Below are 17,499 nucleotides of genomic sequence, written 5' to 3'. Positions count from 1 at the left end.
GGCGCAAAGCAAGACCATAGAGGAATTTTCTGGGTTGGAAGAATGTTGGGTCAATTACCAAACCCATGATGTTAAGGGAGTCTAAATAATTCCACTCATCCTTTTTTAATCACGTGTCATCTAAACAATTTCATTGTTTTTATTTATTTATTTATTTTTGGCACCCAGGGAGCCTCCGTGCGCGGAGTAAACTTTGGAGGAGCAGGAGAGTCACCACCACAGGAGAGTCACCACCACCCTTTCTGCCCTAGGTAAGTCATGGGTTCCTTTCCAACAAGGCAAACGACGCGGGGATTCGAACTCCAGACCTCTCCCGAAAGGAACTGAAGCTCAACCACTATGCCGTCACCACGGGTGGTTACAATTTCATTGTTTTTGATAGATAATTTTCCCCCTAAAGCTATTGACACATGTCATAACATTGCAATAGCATTGGCTATTGGTGAAATTTCCATATCGTTGTAAAAAATATATTGATAATGCGAGAATGAAAAATCTATTCAAAATGAGCCGAAACGTGTCAAGTTATGTAAGTTTTCTATCCCTCGTTGAAATATGCAATGTTGTTCTCTAATTGCCGAAGAATCAATATTTTCGAAGCTCAGAGATGGCCGAGCCTGTCATCAAACTCTGGTGCTCGTTTTTGCGGACTTGCTTTTGACACAATCTCTAAAACGTGCTTGTAATTTAGCAGCTTGGAAGGACCTCAACAGCATCTTGGACCGTCAAAATCATGCTGTCAATTCCCCCACTAGACCAAAACAAAATGGGAAAAAAAGGTGGGGACAGAATCAAGATGAACGTGTTCCCAAATTCCATCTCCTTCTCCAATTAACTTGGATGTGAACGCAAATCCAATTCCTTGATTCGATCAAAGGGGTGAATTCAAAGACAAACTGGCCACGCATTGGTACGGGCAATCGAATCATGGGCTGGTCCACTAGAAACCGTGATCGACGGGCTCCCCCAAAACTTATAATTATTATCTATCAAAAGTCTGATTCTTATTTTTTTTTTGTTTGGGGGGTGGGCCGTGGTTTATAAAATGTTCTTTCCTAGAATTTGCATGTTCATGTCTTCTTTGAGAATGTCGGCTCCCAATTTTTCATCAAGAGGCAAAAAGAAAGATCTCACAGAGTATAAAGGATAAGAAGAACAATCAAAGGTCCCAATGCTCAAATCCGTGATTATGCAAACTTGTTCAATAGGGGCTCGGTTTCATTCTTAGACAGCCGAATTGGACGACATAGATTGATCCAGTTAATGACCTTAAAAATAAGTTATCATAAAGAAAAACTATGTTACGAATGGTTGTATCAAGTAAGGTATATCTCCATTTACTAGAATTTCTAACTAGAATTTCCATCTCAAGGGATTTCAAGGAGGAGAAAAAGTACGACGTTCATAACGGATTTTGAAAAAACACATATACTTTGTTGCTATTTATATGAACTTTTAGTCGATGGAGGTCGCATCACATTAGAATATTTCTTGCTTATGGTGTTCACGTATGTAACATGTCATTTTGAATTGAATCATGTGACGATTTTGGTTGACTAGCTCATCTTAATTGCTTATAGCAAGAGAAAAATCAAACTTCGTTAAAAATCCTCAAATGCTTTGCTCATAGCATCACAAGGCCCCACATTGAACTTTAAGGGCTTGTTTATGTTGGATGCAAAACTCGCAACCCAACATCTCCATAACCAGAACAAGAACATGCATAATTGAGCAGAAAGATTAACGCACTTATTTTGGGATCTATCGTTCTTGAAGCGAAAGCGGAAAACCGATGTTCCACGTGCAAGTCCTCCTCCTCTATTGTCCTCCATATCACTGGCTCAATGAGATGGCCACCTCACTCTTTAGTGCTAGGTTAACGCTCCTTATATAAGGATACGCGTGAGAATTAGGGTTAGAGGAGAGACTTGAGCACTATTTAGAGAGTTTCCAACTAGGCTCTCTCATTACGGGTTAGGCTCAACTCGGCCCATATTAACTAGCCTCATATTAGACTAATTAAGAAACCTTCTATCTCACTTTAGACCAACCCCGTTTTATAATAATCGTAAAACTGTAAATTACAATATCAATTAATGTAGTCCACATTAGAAGAACTCTTATAGTTTAAGCCCTGTTTGTTTGTGTTATTTTCTTTTGGTCATGAACACAATTTCTGTTTTTTTGTTCTTGGGAACAAAAAAAGAACAGAAACGCATTTATTTGCGTGTTTGCTCCAACTCTATATTTTTTTATTCTCGAGAACAAATTTATAACATAAAAAGAAACAAGAAATTTTTTTTTTTTATTGTTTTTGGAACACTTTCAAGAAATAATTTTTACCTCTCCGATTTTTTTTCTTCTCTTAATTTTCTTCTTCTTTTCTTCTTTTTTTTCTTTGGTCGATCGCCGGCCTTGGCCATGGCCGATGACCTCGCCAGAGTGTCATCAGCCCCTGGAGAGGCTCAGCCTCGCCGGTGGCTGGGCAAGCTCGGCTCGTCGGGGGCTAGCGAGCCTCACCGTGGAACAAATTTATACAAGTTTATCAAATATGTTTTTGTTCTTTTTTATTCCAGGAATAAATTTACCAAACACGTTGTTCTGTTAAAAAATTATTCTCGGAATAGAAATAGTTTTTTTTATTATTTATTTCTGTTTCCTAGAACAATTTTTAAACATAAACGTTATCAAACGTATCCTTAAAAACTATTTTGGACCTAAAAATAATTTTCGCTTAAAAATAGTTTTTCCCAATTCCATTCACTAAAAAAGTTTTTAGACATTTGAAGCCATTTGGTAACCATACAAAATTTCTATTTCCAGAGTTGAAATACATTTCGTATCACCCTCATTTTTTTTTTTTTGGTGATTTAGAATTTTTTTGATTTTTAAAATAATTTTATTATATTTTTCTCTTTTCTTCTTTTCTTGTTTTCTCTTCTTCTTGGTCGCCGGCCTTGAGTGAGCCTTATTGGCCCAAGCCTCACCCGAGGTTGGTGAGGTTGTCAGCTCTTATCTGGCCTGTCGCCAGCCATCACGGAGAAGAAGAAAAGAAAAAGAAGAAAAGAAAGAAAAGAGAAAAACAAATTGCTCTATTCTTAAGTTGTTCCCAAGAAGAGATAAGTTGTTTTTTTTTTTTACTTTTTTTTGATTTAATTACTGAGAATAAAAAAAATTGGCTGACCTTATCAAATGGATTTTTATTTTTATTTTTATTTCGAATAAAAAAATATAGAAATAATAATTGTTTGAGTGGTTATCGAATAGAACTTAAATTGCCTTGTCAAACTTTTCAAAACCCATCATGACTGGACTTCGGTTGGCCTAGGAGAAATGAAAAATGTTAACAATTTTTAGAATTTGATCGCAATATTTGAAATGACTCAATTGCACTTTCATATTTAATTTTAAATCTTTCATTACGCTTCTCCCATTTCTTTCCATGATCTCCGTTTAAAATCAATGTGGTGACACCTAACAATAAATTGGATGAAATCATGTCTCAAAAGTGTCCAACAATATCTCCACTTCTTCATGGCTGCTTAACTAGGGTTCAATTGGACCAATTTATATAATATGATCTCATACCATAAGGATCGGATTTAATTATTTTTTTTTTTTTGCAAGACGATGAGATGAGCAAGATCATATGTGGATCATCTAGCCATGGATCGAATCAACAACAATGAATGTTTATCATACAGAATTATATGTGGATCATCTAGTCATGGATCGAATCAACAGCACTGAATGTTTATCATACATAATGCGACGTCAAATAGTAAAATGTGCACAAGTCACTTGCTTCTAAATATGGATTGAACCCTATATATATAGCTGATGTCATGAAAAGCTTTGCTTAGAGCACACGGGCCATGGTGCTTAGCATGTCAATTATTTTCGGATTCACATGGATTGTTCTTAATAACCTTTGACTAAGATATGCAACACGTTAATGGGAAAAATGTCTAATCAATTATAAATTCAATGTACAAACTTCGGCAAAGCAGCTTACCCGAAGTTTGTGTTCGAGGACTACATGAAAATGTATGCTGCTTTGAAGTTCCAAGCCAAAGAGCCAAGATTCCAAGCCATGAAAGCCGCGGAGTAGAGCCCCAATTTGGGCCCAATTGCAACCGCTTGATTTGGGAAAATTCTTGTCCAAATAGGTCGCAATTCTTTATTGCAAAACATGCAGTCATGCACATGTGTGAGAGTCCTCTTTGGTGAGAAAGGACCGTGAATTTTTTAGTGGTGGGAAGGAATTTTTTTACTGCGCCAAGCTTGAGAATAAATTATTATGGTTGCTTGTGTCCCGTTAGCAATTGACATGATATGTGTAAGATCATTTATATGAAATGTTGAATGCTATAGCATGTGAAATTGATCCCTCCATTAGTTGGTTTTATAGTATTTAATAACTTAAAACATTGTTCTAACCCAATGAAGATTTCTATTCATTATAAAGATGGCGAGTGTCTTGAAATAACTCAGCAATGAGCAAAACATTGATAAAATAGCTACCTTAACTGCTTAATCAAAAGGAAAACAGAAAAAAAAAAACTCTTGAAATTAATGAAGCACCCAATTTTTGAATGTTTTGGTCTCGTTTAACATATGGGAGTATAAATTGTTAAATTTGGTGGATTTCATTTCAAAACTCGGTGGGACATAACATATTAATGATACTTTTACATTAGGGGGAATGCCAGAATAATCTCATGATTATATGTGACAATTGGGTGATAGGCGAAGGCATCCCCCTCCCCCAAAAATGGGTTTCGAAAGACAAAATGAGCAGTATCAGGTAAGGAAAATCCCTTTCTGGATGGTCCATCAGGGCCAACTTGGGTCCGGCCAATTTTATTTAGAAATTTGATATTACGAACAAGCCTAAAAAAGATATTTTGGCTCGAACTTGATCATTGATCAAGTCAATGTCATGATCAAGGAATCAACCAACTCTTTGGTATTGGCTTCCATGTTAATTAGATTTGAAAACATGAACAAGATAGATCAAGTGAGGAAAGTGAGGACTTATGTTCTGCTGATTGGCCCAAAGTAAGACCACAAATGAATTTTATGGGCCTGGAAGCATTTTAGGTCAGTTGTCAAGCCCCTGATGTTTTAAGGATGCCTAATTCTACCGATCCTTCTTTATCATCACACGTCGTTTGAATAATTTTACTGTCATTGATGGGTAATTTCCCCTTTATAGCTGTTGACTCTTGTTGTAACATCATAGTCGCATTGGCTATTCGTGAAATTTCCATATTGTGACAAAAAATACCTCGATATCGTAAGAATGAAAAATCTATTTAAGATAAGTTGAAACATGTCATGTCGTGTCAATTTCCTTTTACATTGTTGAATCTTGTAGTGTTGTCCTCCAGTTGGCCCGAGAATCAACACTTCCTAAGCTCGTCGCTCTATAATTTTGAGTTCAGCTGAGATGCCCGAGCCTGTCATCAAACCTTGGTGCTCATTTTCCATGGACTTGCTTCCGAAACAATTTCTAAAATGGACTTTGTAATTTAGCAGCTCGGAAGGACCTTGACAACATCGTGGACCATCAAATCATGCTGTCAATTACCCCATAAGACCGAAACAAAATGGCGAAACAAAAGGGGAACAAAATCAAGATGAACGTGATCCAAAATTCCATCTCCATCTATAATTAATTGTATGTGAACGCAAATCAGATTCGTTGATCCGATCAAACGGGCCAAAGACAAGTCAGGCCACACTTTGGTACGGATAATTGAATGCTGGGTAATCCGCTAGAAACCGTGGTGGATGGGCTCACTTACCAAATCTTATATTTTCTATCTATCAAAATGTTATTTATTTATTTAAGTCAACAAGTTGTGTCAATTCGTTCACTATTAAGAAAATTCCATTGTTAAATTGCAAGTCTTAATTGGCTCTTTCTGGTCTCCAATGGCCTCTCCAGTCTCTCGATCTGCTTTGTCAATTCCTGTTTCCAAGATGGATCATAAGACGTTTTTTCCTAGAATTTGCCGGTTCATGCTTTCTTTGAGAATGTCGGCTCCCAATTTTCCATCATGAGGCAAGAAGAAGATCTCACATAGGTTGAAAGGATAAGAAGAACAAATAAGGTCCCAATACTCGAATTTGTGATTATGCAAGCTTGTTTCATAGAGACTTGGTTTCGTCCTTAGAAGGTTGAAGTGGGCGACTTGAATCCATCCAGTTAAAAGGTCTTGAAAATAAGCTATGTTGAAAACAAAGCTCTGTTGCTACTGGATGTATCAAGTAGGATATATCTCCGCTTACTAGAATTTTTCGTTCAAGTTTTAATCATGGGAAATTTTAAAGAAGGAGAAAATGCATGACATTCATATTAGATTTCGAAAAAATATACATATTGTTGCTACTTATGAGAAAAACTTCTAGTCGAATGAGGTCGAACCACATTAGAATATCTCATGCTCATGATGTCCACGTATGTAACATGTCATCTTTACACAAATCATGTGGCGATTTTGCTTGATTTGCTCCTCCTAATTGCATTGATCAAGAGAAAATTAAACTTTGCTAAAAATGCTCAAATGCTTTTGTCACAGTCTACGATTCTACTATATTTGTGAACCCTCGTTAGTGCAAGTTGGAGTTATCAAGTCAAGAGTGAGAATACATAAGGGATGAACATAACTAGTTCCTTAGGGTGGCGTCAGGACGATTGGTACTAGTTGTCGTAGGATAGAAGGATTATCTTACTTAAGAGCACTTGGAGGCATGGTTGGTCTCTCGTGCATAAACTAGTTGAGCTAATGCCGCTCTTCTGATGAGATCATGGTAGGTGGAGACCAATTATTGAGCATAAAGTGATATGCTATCTAACTTGATGCACTAGATGCCCGAAATAAATTGGGCATGATACGATCTCATATAAGGAAATTATTTGTCATATTATTCTCTGGAACAACAATTGAATGACGGTTGGCCTGGTGAATTCTGCTTATCAGGTGCCGCATGGGTTGTTTTGAGGCCAAAGAACTATCGGCTAATGACACTTCGCTCATATCATCACTAGCCACCAACCATTGAAGTCTGAATTGTCTTGGGAACCATTCAAATCCCATGATTACTAGGCTTCTGTCACGGGCCAATCGATTGGGATCGTAACCGCGTGGCGACTCGAGCAACTATGAATCACCCAAGCCAAGCCTTGCTCGATCGAACGCTTACCCGCTCGCTTACCCGGATCGTTGAGAGAGAAAGTAAGAGAGAGGAGCTCTGGAAGGAAAGGAACTTTATATTCCTGAAAGGATTAGATTCAATGATTACAAATGAGGGAGGACACCCCTTTTATAGTTGAGGGCCTCGGCTTACAACCGTTGATCTACTTTTGATCCGGCGGGCGAGATCACACCACCTCAACTACCGACATAATGTCAACTACCGTCTACCGACATAAATAACGGAACAGAAATCTAGAATATGACTCAATGACGGTATCACCCGCCCTTGGAACCTTCGGGGAGCAGGCTTGGTGGAAATCCGAGTGAGAGCAAGAGGTCCACGGGCGAGTTGGGATCAACTCTGGGGAACCTCTCGGGTCGACTCTCTTTAGGCCCGTGACATTCTCCCCCACTCAATCGAGCAACGTCCTCGTCGCTTTCAGCTTCATGGGCAGCCTTACGGGCTTTGGCACGAGCTTTCCTGTTCTTGTTGCGCTTCGCTCGGACGCTCATGAATGAAGGGCCGCATCCTTCTATGATGAAGTCGGACTTGGCACGCGGCTCGGTCTTCGGCCTGGACGGAGCACGTGGTGAGCACTCAACTTCAGGGAAGAGCGCTTGGATTGGCATGGCGTGTGTTGGAGTAGGATCCAACTTGACCTTCGGCTTCACCTCGGACAGCTTGTTGATGCGTATCACGGCCTTCAAGCTCTTGTCGAGGCGTCGGATTGACGCGATGGTCTTGGTGTCGACCACCCCTTTGATCATGGGGATCATCGACAGGCACTTTTGGTCGAGGATCATCTTGCACTTGGTCCTCATGTTGATCATCGCTCCCACACTTTCAAAGAATTGCATGCCAAGAATGAGATCATAATCGTCAAGAGGGATTACCTCGAATGCCATCTTGCCCTTCCATCCGCCAATCTTGACATCCACGTCGGGTGTTGCTCCTACGCCATGGAAGTCGCCCGAATTGATGGGCTTGTACAACTTCCCGGATGGTTCCACGTGAAGTCTCAAGGCTTTTGCAACCTCGGTCGACATGAACATATTGGATGCGCCGGTGTCGACCAAAGCGTAAAGCGTTCGGCCGCACACTTCGACCTCCACGAAGAACATGTCTGTGTTCGGTGCGATTCCTTCTTCTTTGGTCGGCGATCGGGCTTGAACCGAGTTGATCATCCTCACAGCTCCAATCCGGATTTGCCGCTTATCTTCTTTGGACTCCTCCTTTTCTTCCTCGATGGCAAGGAGGGCGTTGATTCGACCCTTCTTTGGGCACTTTTGGGTCCAGTGTGGACCTTGGCAAATGAAGCAAGGAGAAGGCGGGGGTTGATCGAACCTACTCGCGTAGTCCGTCGGTGGTCGACCCCTTTGGAAGGATGGCTCGGAAGTTCCTTCTCCCCATGCTTTGGCTCGGCCGCTTTGCTCATGCGCGCCTCGGGGAGTGCTTCGCGCTTCATCCTCGCAAGGTCGATTTGACCTCCAATCCCTTGTTCGACTCCTTGGTTCGGTCTTAATGAGGTTGACGAGCGACTCGGCTACGCTTAGTGCTCGTGCAAGACTACTCATGTCCCATCTCTTTAGCTCGAGAAGTGCCCATGGCTTCAACCCATCCATGAACGCTCCGAGAGCCTCCTCTTCGCTTAGGTTGCGAATCTGAAGTTTGAGCTTCGTGAACTCCTTCACGTACTCTCGAATCGCGCCTCTTTGCTCGAGGTGATGGAGCTTGCTACGGGCTTCTTGTTGAGCGAACTCAGGGAAAAAGTAGTCCCGGAACTCTCTCACGAAGTCGTCCCATGTGCACACGGGATCGGCGCCGCGTCTTACCTCATCACACTTGTTGCGCCACCAAAGCATTGCCGTATCAGACAAGAACATGGAAGCGGTTCGTACCTTGGTCAACTCGTTGTGTATGTTGACGGCGCCGAAGTATTGCTCCATGCTCTAGACGAAGTTGTCCACCTCTTTGGCGGATCGTTCGCCTTTGAACTCCTTTGGCTTTGGCACCTCAAGTTTGGGCACCGCTTGGGTAGGCACAGCACCATTGGTGATGCTCAGCTTGCACAGGGCGAGCTCAGTCTTGAGCTCTCGGATCTCCGCCTTCATGGCATCGACCTCGTCCCTACGCGGAGCTTCTTCCTCGACCACTTGGACGAGCTCCTTCAACACATCGATCGATGCTTCGAGGGCTTCGTCCTTATCGTGTAATGGCATGGTAGCTTCGTTGAGGCTGGTTGTGAAGTCTTCATGGAGCGAACTCTCAACCTCCATGATCCGGTCTCATACATCGTCAAGACCTTCCATGAGTTCGAGCACGGCGCTCCGGACCTTCCCGATCTTCTCATTGAATGCAGCTACAACATCCATCGAGGCGTCTCTTTTCTTTGCACGGCCGTGGGTCTCCTTGACTTGTGCGGCCTCTCCATCCATGACAGCTTCTTGGCTCGACATTCCTTCGAACAGTTGGCGCTCCTTGGTCTCTCGAACGGATCTCTCTTTTGCTTTGATACCACTTGTCATGGGCCGATCGATTGGGATCGTGACCGCGTGGCGACTCGGGCAACTATGGATCACCCAAGCCAAGCCTTGCTCAATCGAACGCCTACCCACTCGCTTACCCAAATCGTTGAGAGAGAAAGTAAGAGAGAGGAGCTCTGGAAGGAAAGGAACTTTATATTGTTGAAAGGATTGGATTCGATGATTACAAATGAAGGAGGACACCCTTTTTATAGTTGAGCGCCTCGGCTTACAACCGTTGATCTACTTTTCATCCGACGGGCGAGATTGCACCGCCTCAACTACCGACATAATGTCAACTACCGTCTACCGACATAAATAATAGAACATAAATCTAGAATATGATTCAATGACGGTATCGCCCGCCCTTGGAACCTTCGGGGAGCAGGCTTGGTGAAAATCCGAGTGAGAGCAGGAGGTCCACGGGCGAGTTGGGATCGACTTTGGGGAACCTCTCGGGTCGACTCTCTTTAGGCCCGTGACACTTCCGTGCTCACCCCAACCATTAAAGTCTGAGATCTCTTGGGGCGCCTTCGCAGTTTTGTTGTTTGTACAAGATTCGCGAGGTCGGGTTTGACTGAATCCATTCGTCGTCAACATCTTTGGTTTCTCTTTGCAGGCCCCATTGTACATGGGCCGTTGCCTTTCGACGGGGTCCAGAATTTCTGGTAAGAAACCGCAAAGGAAAATGAAAAAAGAACATCACGTTCATTTGCCAATTCATGAGAATATGCTGCCCCCTCCCGCCCCCACGAACCGTAAACGACCCTCAAGTTGCAAGACCAAGACCTCTCTCGCGGTCAAAGTTCTTCTATAGTACAATTAAATCATCAATTAGAGTCCTAATCGAAATTAATTTTCACGCAAATGTAATCGATATGAGTTGTAGTGGTCTTCTATGTAATACGAACATTAGTCGATTCAGCTGACGATCTTCTAAAGCAGTTGGACTGAATTTTTGTATCGTCTTTCGTTAATCTATACAGCAGGAAGTATTTACATTAAAATTATTACATTATAGATTATTATTTTTAGTACTTGTGATCTTTTGGAGCAATCAACACGCTCTTGGCAAATTAAGGTCAATGACAAGGAAAGGTCTACTTCACCCCTAAAAATGATTTGACCGCTTGTTGATAAGAGAAATTTCCTAGCAGTTTAATGCAGAGCCTCCTTGAATTTCGTCCCTACGCATGCTTGCATCGTTAGCTATTATCATGAATATATGAAGGTCACATTCAGCATTTGGTCACACTGATGCTTACATAGTACAACGCAACCATTACCTTTTAATATATGAAGGTCACATTCAGCATTTGAAAGAACATTTGAAATCAAATGCAGGTGATAACCAATGGAAAATATAAGAGCGTGTTGCACAGGGTGGTGGCCCAGACCGATGGGAACAGGATGTCCATAGCTTCATTCTACAACCCGGGCAACGACGCAGTGATCTATCCGGCACCGGCACTTGCACGAGCGAGGCGAGGAGGCCGATGAAGCAGCATATCCGAAGTTCGTGTTTGAGGACTACATGAAATTGTATGCTGCTCTCAAGTTTCAAGCCAAAGAGCCAAGATTCCAAGCGATGAAAGCCATAAAGTCGAGCCCCAATTTGGGCCCAATTGCAACCGCTTGATTTGGGGAGTTTGGGGAATTCTCCATCAAAAAGTTGGCAACTCTTTGCTTGCAAAACATGCCGTCGTGCACCTTAATAAAGGAATGTGAATAATTTGGTGGTTGAAGGAATTTTTTTTTCATACCCAAAACTTATGAAAAATTATTGTTTGTGTTGTCTTAGCAATTGACGCGATGTGTCAAATTATATATGAAATATTGCCTGTTATATTGTGTGAAATTGATTTTTCCATTAGTTGGTTTTATAGTATCTAATAACTTAAAATATCGTTCTAACCCAACGAAGGCTTATGTTGATTATAAAGATGGGGAGCATCTCGAAATAACTCAACAATGTGCTTGAGCAAAACATTAGCTAATACAACCTCTTGATCAATAAAATAAAAAACTTCATGGAATTAATGAAGCGCCTAGCTTTTGAATGTATGCATTTCATTTAACATATCGCAGTATAAATCGTCAAATTTGGTGGATTATGAGCCTACAAAAGAAATTTTAGCATGGATACCCCACTCTACCTGTCCAAACTCGCTCATTGATCAAGTCCACTAATGTCATGTATCCAGGAATCAACCAACTCTTTGGTATTGGCTTCTATGTTAATTAGATTTGTGGACATGAACGACACAAATCGAGTGACAACTCATGTCCATTGATTGGCCCAAAGTAGGACCATAAAGGAATTTTATGGGCCCGCAAGTATATTGGATCAATTACTAAGCCTAATATGTTAAGGATGCTTGAATAATTCCACCGATCCCTCTTCATCACATGTCATCCCAACAATTTCACTATTACATATGGATAATTTTCCCCCTGGAACTATTAGCTTATGTCATAACATTGTAGTTGCATTGGCTATTCATGAAATTTCCACATTGTTGTGAAAAATATATTGATGATGTGAGAATATAAATCCATTCAAAATGAGTTGAAACGTATTGAGTCATGTTATTTTTTTTTCCATCGTTGAATCTTGCAATGTTGTCCTCCAATTGGCTTGAGAATTGGCACTCCCTAAGCTCATCTCTCTCTAGTTCTGAACTAAGCCGAGATGCTCAAGCCCATCATCAAACTTTGGTGCTCATTTATGTGGAACACAAAGCAATTTTTTTACATGGAAAAAACCTCCTTAGTGTGAGGAAATAAAAAATCACGGGATTGGAATCCACTCAAAATCTTCTCTCTCAACAAAATCAGGTGAACAAAGTTTTTCTCTAGTAAATACTAAAGGTACATAGCAGTAAAGATATCAAGAATATCATTTTTGATAATACGCATAAATTTCACAAGAAATTAAGGATAAATCTCATAAAAAGCATAGGTTCTGTTCAAACTACAGAAAACCTGAGGTAGGGAGCTCAAGTCAATCGAACTATTCAGATTTGAAAAGAGTGTGTCACGAATACGCTAAAATTTCAGTTCAATCAGAACATAAATTGACGCTAGCTTGATGATAATATGATACTATCCTGAATCTAGATTTTGTACTCTCTCATTTTCTCTTGTTTCCACGTTTCAACCAACATTCTTTGCGATAGTAAGAAATCCTATTTCTTCATATTAATTATCATATGGGCTTAAACTTTTGAGCTTACAATTCATAGGTCTTCCTCTATATGAGAGTAAACTTAGTCAGCACAAATGTGTCAAATCGTGTTAGTTTCCTTCCCTCTTGTTGAATTTTGTAGGGTTTTTCTCTAATTAGCCCGAGAGTTGACGCTTCATATGCGTGTCGCCCTTCAGTTCCGAGTTAAACCGAGATGCCAAGCCTGAGACCAGACTTTGGTGCTCATCTTCTGCAGGCTTGCTTCCGACACAATCTCCAGAACGTGCTTGTAATTTAGCTGCTTAAAAGGGACTTGAACAGCATCGTGGGCCGTCAAGGGGACACAATCAAGATGAACGTGCTCCAAAATTCCATCTCCATTTATCTTGGATGTGAACGCAAATCTAATGGGTAAAATCAAAGATAAATTGGCCACGCATTGGTACGGACGATTGAAACCAAAGCTGGTCCACTAGAAACCGTGATCGACGGACTCATTGACCCAAAACTTATATAATTACCATATACCGAAAGTCTCTTTCTTTTGGGGTGGGGTGGGGGTGGGGTAGGGTGGGGGATTTATAACTAATAAGTAATGCCACTTCCGTCTCGCTTTTAAGAAAATTCCACTGTTGAATTGCAAGTCTCGATTGGCTCTTTCTAATCTCGACTGGCCTCTCCAGTCTCTCCATCTACCTTGTCAATGCTTATTTCCAGGATGGCCCATATAACGTTCTTTCCTAGAATTTGCCGGTTCATGCTTTCTTTGAAAAGGTTGGCTCTCAATTTTTCATCAAGAGGCAAGAAAAAAGATCTCACATGGATGGAAAGGATAAGAAGAACGGTCAAAGGTCTTAATGCTCAAATCTGTGATTAAGCAAACTTGTTCGATGGGGACTTGGTTTTGTTTTGAGATGGTCGAATTGAATGACGTAGATTAATCTAGTTAAAGGCCTTAAAAATAAGTTATGGTAAAGAAAAACTATGTTACAATTGGCTATATCAAGTAAGGTATATCTCCATTTACTAGAATTTCACACTCAAATTTCAATCTCAAAAGATTTCAAGAAAGAGAAAATGTGCAATGTTCATAGCAAATTTTGAGAACATACATATGTATGGTTGCTATTTATAAGAAGAATTTTAAGTCGATTGAGGTCAGACCACATTATAATATCTAATGCTCACGATGTTCACATACATAACGTGTCATTTTGAATTGAGTCATGTGAAGATTTCATTTGATGTGCTCCTCCTAATTGCATAGATCAAGAGAAAAATCAAACTTCGTTAAAAAGCACAAGCTTTGCCAGCATCACGGGGCCCCACCATTGAACTCTAAATTGTTTCGTGGAACCATTCAAATCCCATGATGACAGGACTTCGGTGGGGCCTCCTGCCTTCGCTGTTCTGTTCTTTGTAGAGGACTCGCAAGCGCGGGGTTTGACTGGACTTCCGTGTAGCCCTTCGGGGGTTTAAGAATTTCTGGTAAGAAACCACAAAGGAAAAAGAAAAAAACAAAAATCACGTGCATTTTCCAAATCATGAGAATATGCTGTTTCACAGCCCCGTGAACCGTCAACGTCACTCCGTAGAAAAATTTCTCCTCAGGTTGCGAGACGAAGACCACTCTCACGGTCAAAGTTCTATAGTACTATTAAACCATCGACTAGATTCTTCATCGAAACTACTTTTCACACGGATACAGCCGATGCGAATTGTAGCGATCTTATGTATAACATCCATGCCAAATGACTTAGCTGATGATCTTATGAAGCAATTGGACCGATTTTTTGTATTTCCATCTTTTGTTAATCTACACATTAGCATGTATTTACATTAAAATAAGTACATTTTAATCATGGTATTAATCCAATTTAATCGAAACTGATGAATAGTAAATATACTAGTTTGTGATTTCTCGTGGTCAAAAAATTAGTTTTAGATAAATTTATCATATATGTACCGATTTCGGATTCTTGTAGTATTAATCCTTGAAATTATTATTTTTGTACTTGTAATCTTTTGGAGAAATCAAGAGCATGTCGCTCTTGGCAAATCGAGGTCAATGACAAGGAAAGTTCTTCGCCCCCACAAATAATACGACTGCATGTTTCCAAGAGAAATTTCCAAGTAGTTTAATGCAGAGTCTCCTTGAATTTTGTCCCTATGCATGCTTGCATCGTCAACTCATCATCACAAACAGGAATGGTCCTAATTAAAGGCGTGATTAAGAAGTTAAAGATAAATGAAGTCAGGCCACGTCTACATGATCAAATTTTGAAATCCACGATGATTAATTCATAAAATCAGAATTGGCATCCTCTCCATTCTGCTGAAGAAATCCCTTTGAATGGAGAAATGACTCGAGATGATAAAATTGCAAGTTGCCTCGTGAAATAATTTCAAGGTTGCTTACGTCATAAATTATTTAGTTACCTAGGAGCTTGCCGCATGAGAATTGCATGGTTCAAGTTGCCCTCATCCTATATCCTAATAACATGCATTTGATGCACAAGTTGGATCTTGTCTAGAATAAACCTGTTTGAATTGATAAGGGAAACCCTGAAATTTTTTTCTTAAGTGCCGTAATGCCAAATTTCTCTTTTTTGGGTCATAGAAAAGTTTGACATACACATACATAGTCTACGAATACATCATAACTTAAACAGACTTAAGAGGTTAGTCTAAGATTAGGGGCCGAAGTCAATCCACGTCGCATATAACCTCCGATTTATTTAGCACGTCGACTACAAATGTTGCGTGCGCTCTATGTACAAAGACTGGTTTAGAAAGTTGTTTGTTAAACCACTGTGTGTTTGAGTGGGTTTAAATGGAGCAGACCATATCCAAAAACTAATAATAATTTAATATATCACATATTTAGCTACTTTCACTTAATACAATTAGCTGATACATAATATATCATTTGCAGAAAAATTATTGAAAAAGTCCTGAATTATTGTACTTTTTGTCAATTCAATCCTAAATATTTTAATTGTACCGGTTGATAATTGTTCCAATTTGACCAAAATCATCACATAGTGATAAGACCAACATTTAAACCCTTATTTTAAGTGTGTAGAAACAACAAAGTGCCTTTAATAACATGCAAACGAGGGCACATTCATATGTTGGTGATGTCGATTTCAATTTTTGGCACAGAATGGGGCACCCAAGTTCATCAAGTGGTCTAACATGTGAACATGGCATCGCATGTGCCGTATACATCTACGTGCATCTATACACTTCCAAGAAAAGAGTAGACGAAGGAAAAAGAAAGTGCATTTTATCCTTATCAAACCCTTTCCAATGCAACCCCACCGTCCCACTCTTTCTCGCCATTCTATTACCGACATTCTCTCTCCAATCCTTTTCAATACTTTCCCATTGTAATTGTTAGAATATTTAAGTAATAAACGATGCGTTCATTTAATAGCTTAAACTTTTAGAGAAACAGGCAATGATACCATAAATTCTCACATGGTATCGCTGGAATTTTTAAATAATAAAGCTAAGCATTTATCTAATAGTTAAATCTTTTAGAGCAGTTATTAGTGATCTCACTAAAATCTCATATGGTATCAAAGCTTGAGATTTTAATACTACTTAAAAGACAAGAGTAAGAGTGAAAGAAAATGTTAGAATATATAAATAAAAAAATCATGCATTTATCTAACGGTTTAAGCTTTTTACACAGTTGGCAACTTTACACGTCTCGAAAACGCACGATGTCAAATATGTTACTTGATGCTGCTAGTCGGAAATCATGAAAGGCGTGATATTATCAAATGTTTAGTAATCTAAGCGTAGGGTTTGCCGGCTTTGGTTGAATATGAAAAGATGAAACGTGTCCAATTTTTATGTCATTATGCACATGATTAAAAATGTTAAATCACGGCGGAACACGTAAGAAAGGCTAATCAAACCATCGCCAAACGGAGGAGTTCGTACATGAGAATCAAAGATGTCCAGCATCATGTTCCAACCCAAGTTCGCTTGGCCTTCTTGCAGAAAGTACATAAAGAGGCATTGTCCCACGCAAAGCACGATTGCTTCGAGGTTAGCAAGTAACATTCCCCTTCAATTCTAGCTTTTGCTAAATAAGTAAGTTGCGGTCAAATCACGACAGCAAACTCTCCAAAAGAAGAGAGAAGAGGATGTAGTTGGTGGGGATTATGGAAAACGACCAAAAGTAGCTGCAACATGACTTAAATTGCCTTTATAGTCCATTTTCTCAACTGTTTTTCTACTCGTGCACCTTAACTTTAGCAAAATGTTATTCCCACTTCGAGTTCTTTGGAGTCCCGCTACATAGGCCAAAAGGAGCTCTCTCTCTCTCTCTCTCTCTCTCTCTATTAGTGCACCTTAACTTTAGCAAGAATATTATTCCCACTTTGAGTTCTTTGAGTCCCACTACATAGGCCAAAAGGAGCTCTCTCTTTCTCTCTCTCTTATTTATTTACTTATTTATTTATTTATATTATTATAGGATTTTTCCCAAGCAGGACCTTCAAACAAACCCATCATCATTCCCCCTTTGCAATTCTCTCTCTCTCTCTCTCTCTCTCTCTCTCTCTCTCT

Source organism: Eucalyptus grandis, chromosome 11 (genome assembly GCF_016545825.1).
Source record: "Eucalyptus grandis isolate ANBG69807.140 chromosome 11, ASM1654582v1, whole genome shotgun sequence".
Lineage (NCBI taxonomy): Eukaryota > Viridiplantae > Streptophyta > Magnoliopsida > Myrtales > Myrtaceae > Eucalyptus > Eucalyptus grandis.
The sequence above is the reverse complement of the archived record's forward strand: the minus strand, read 5'-3'. Positions refer to the sequence as shown.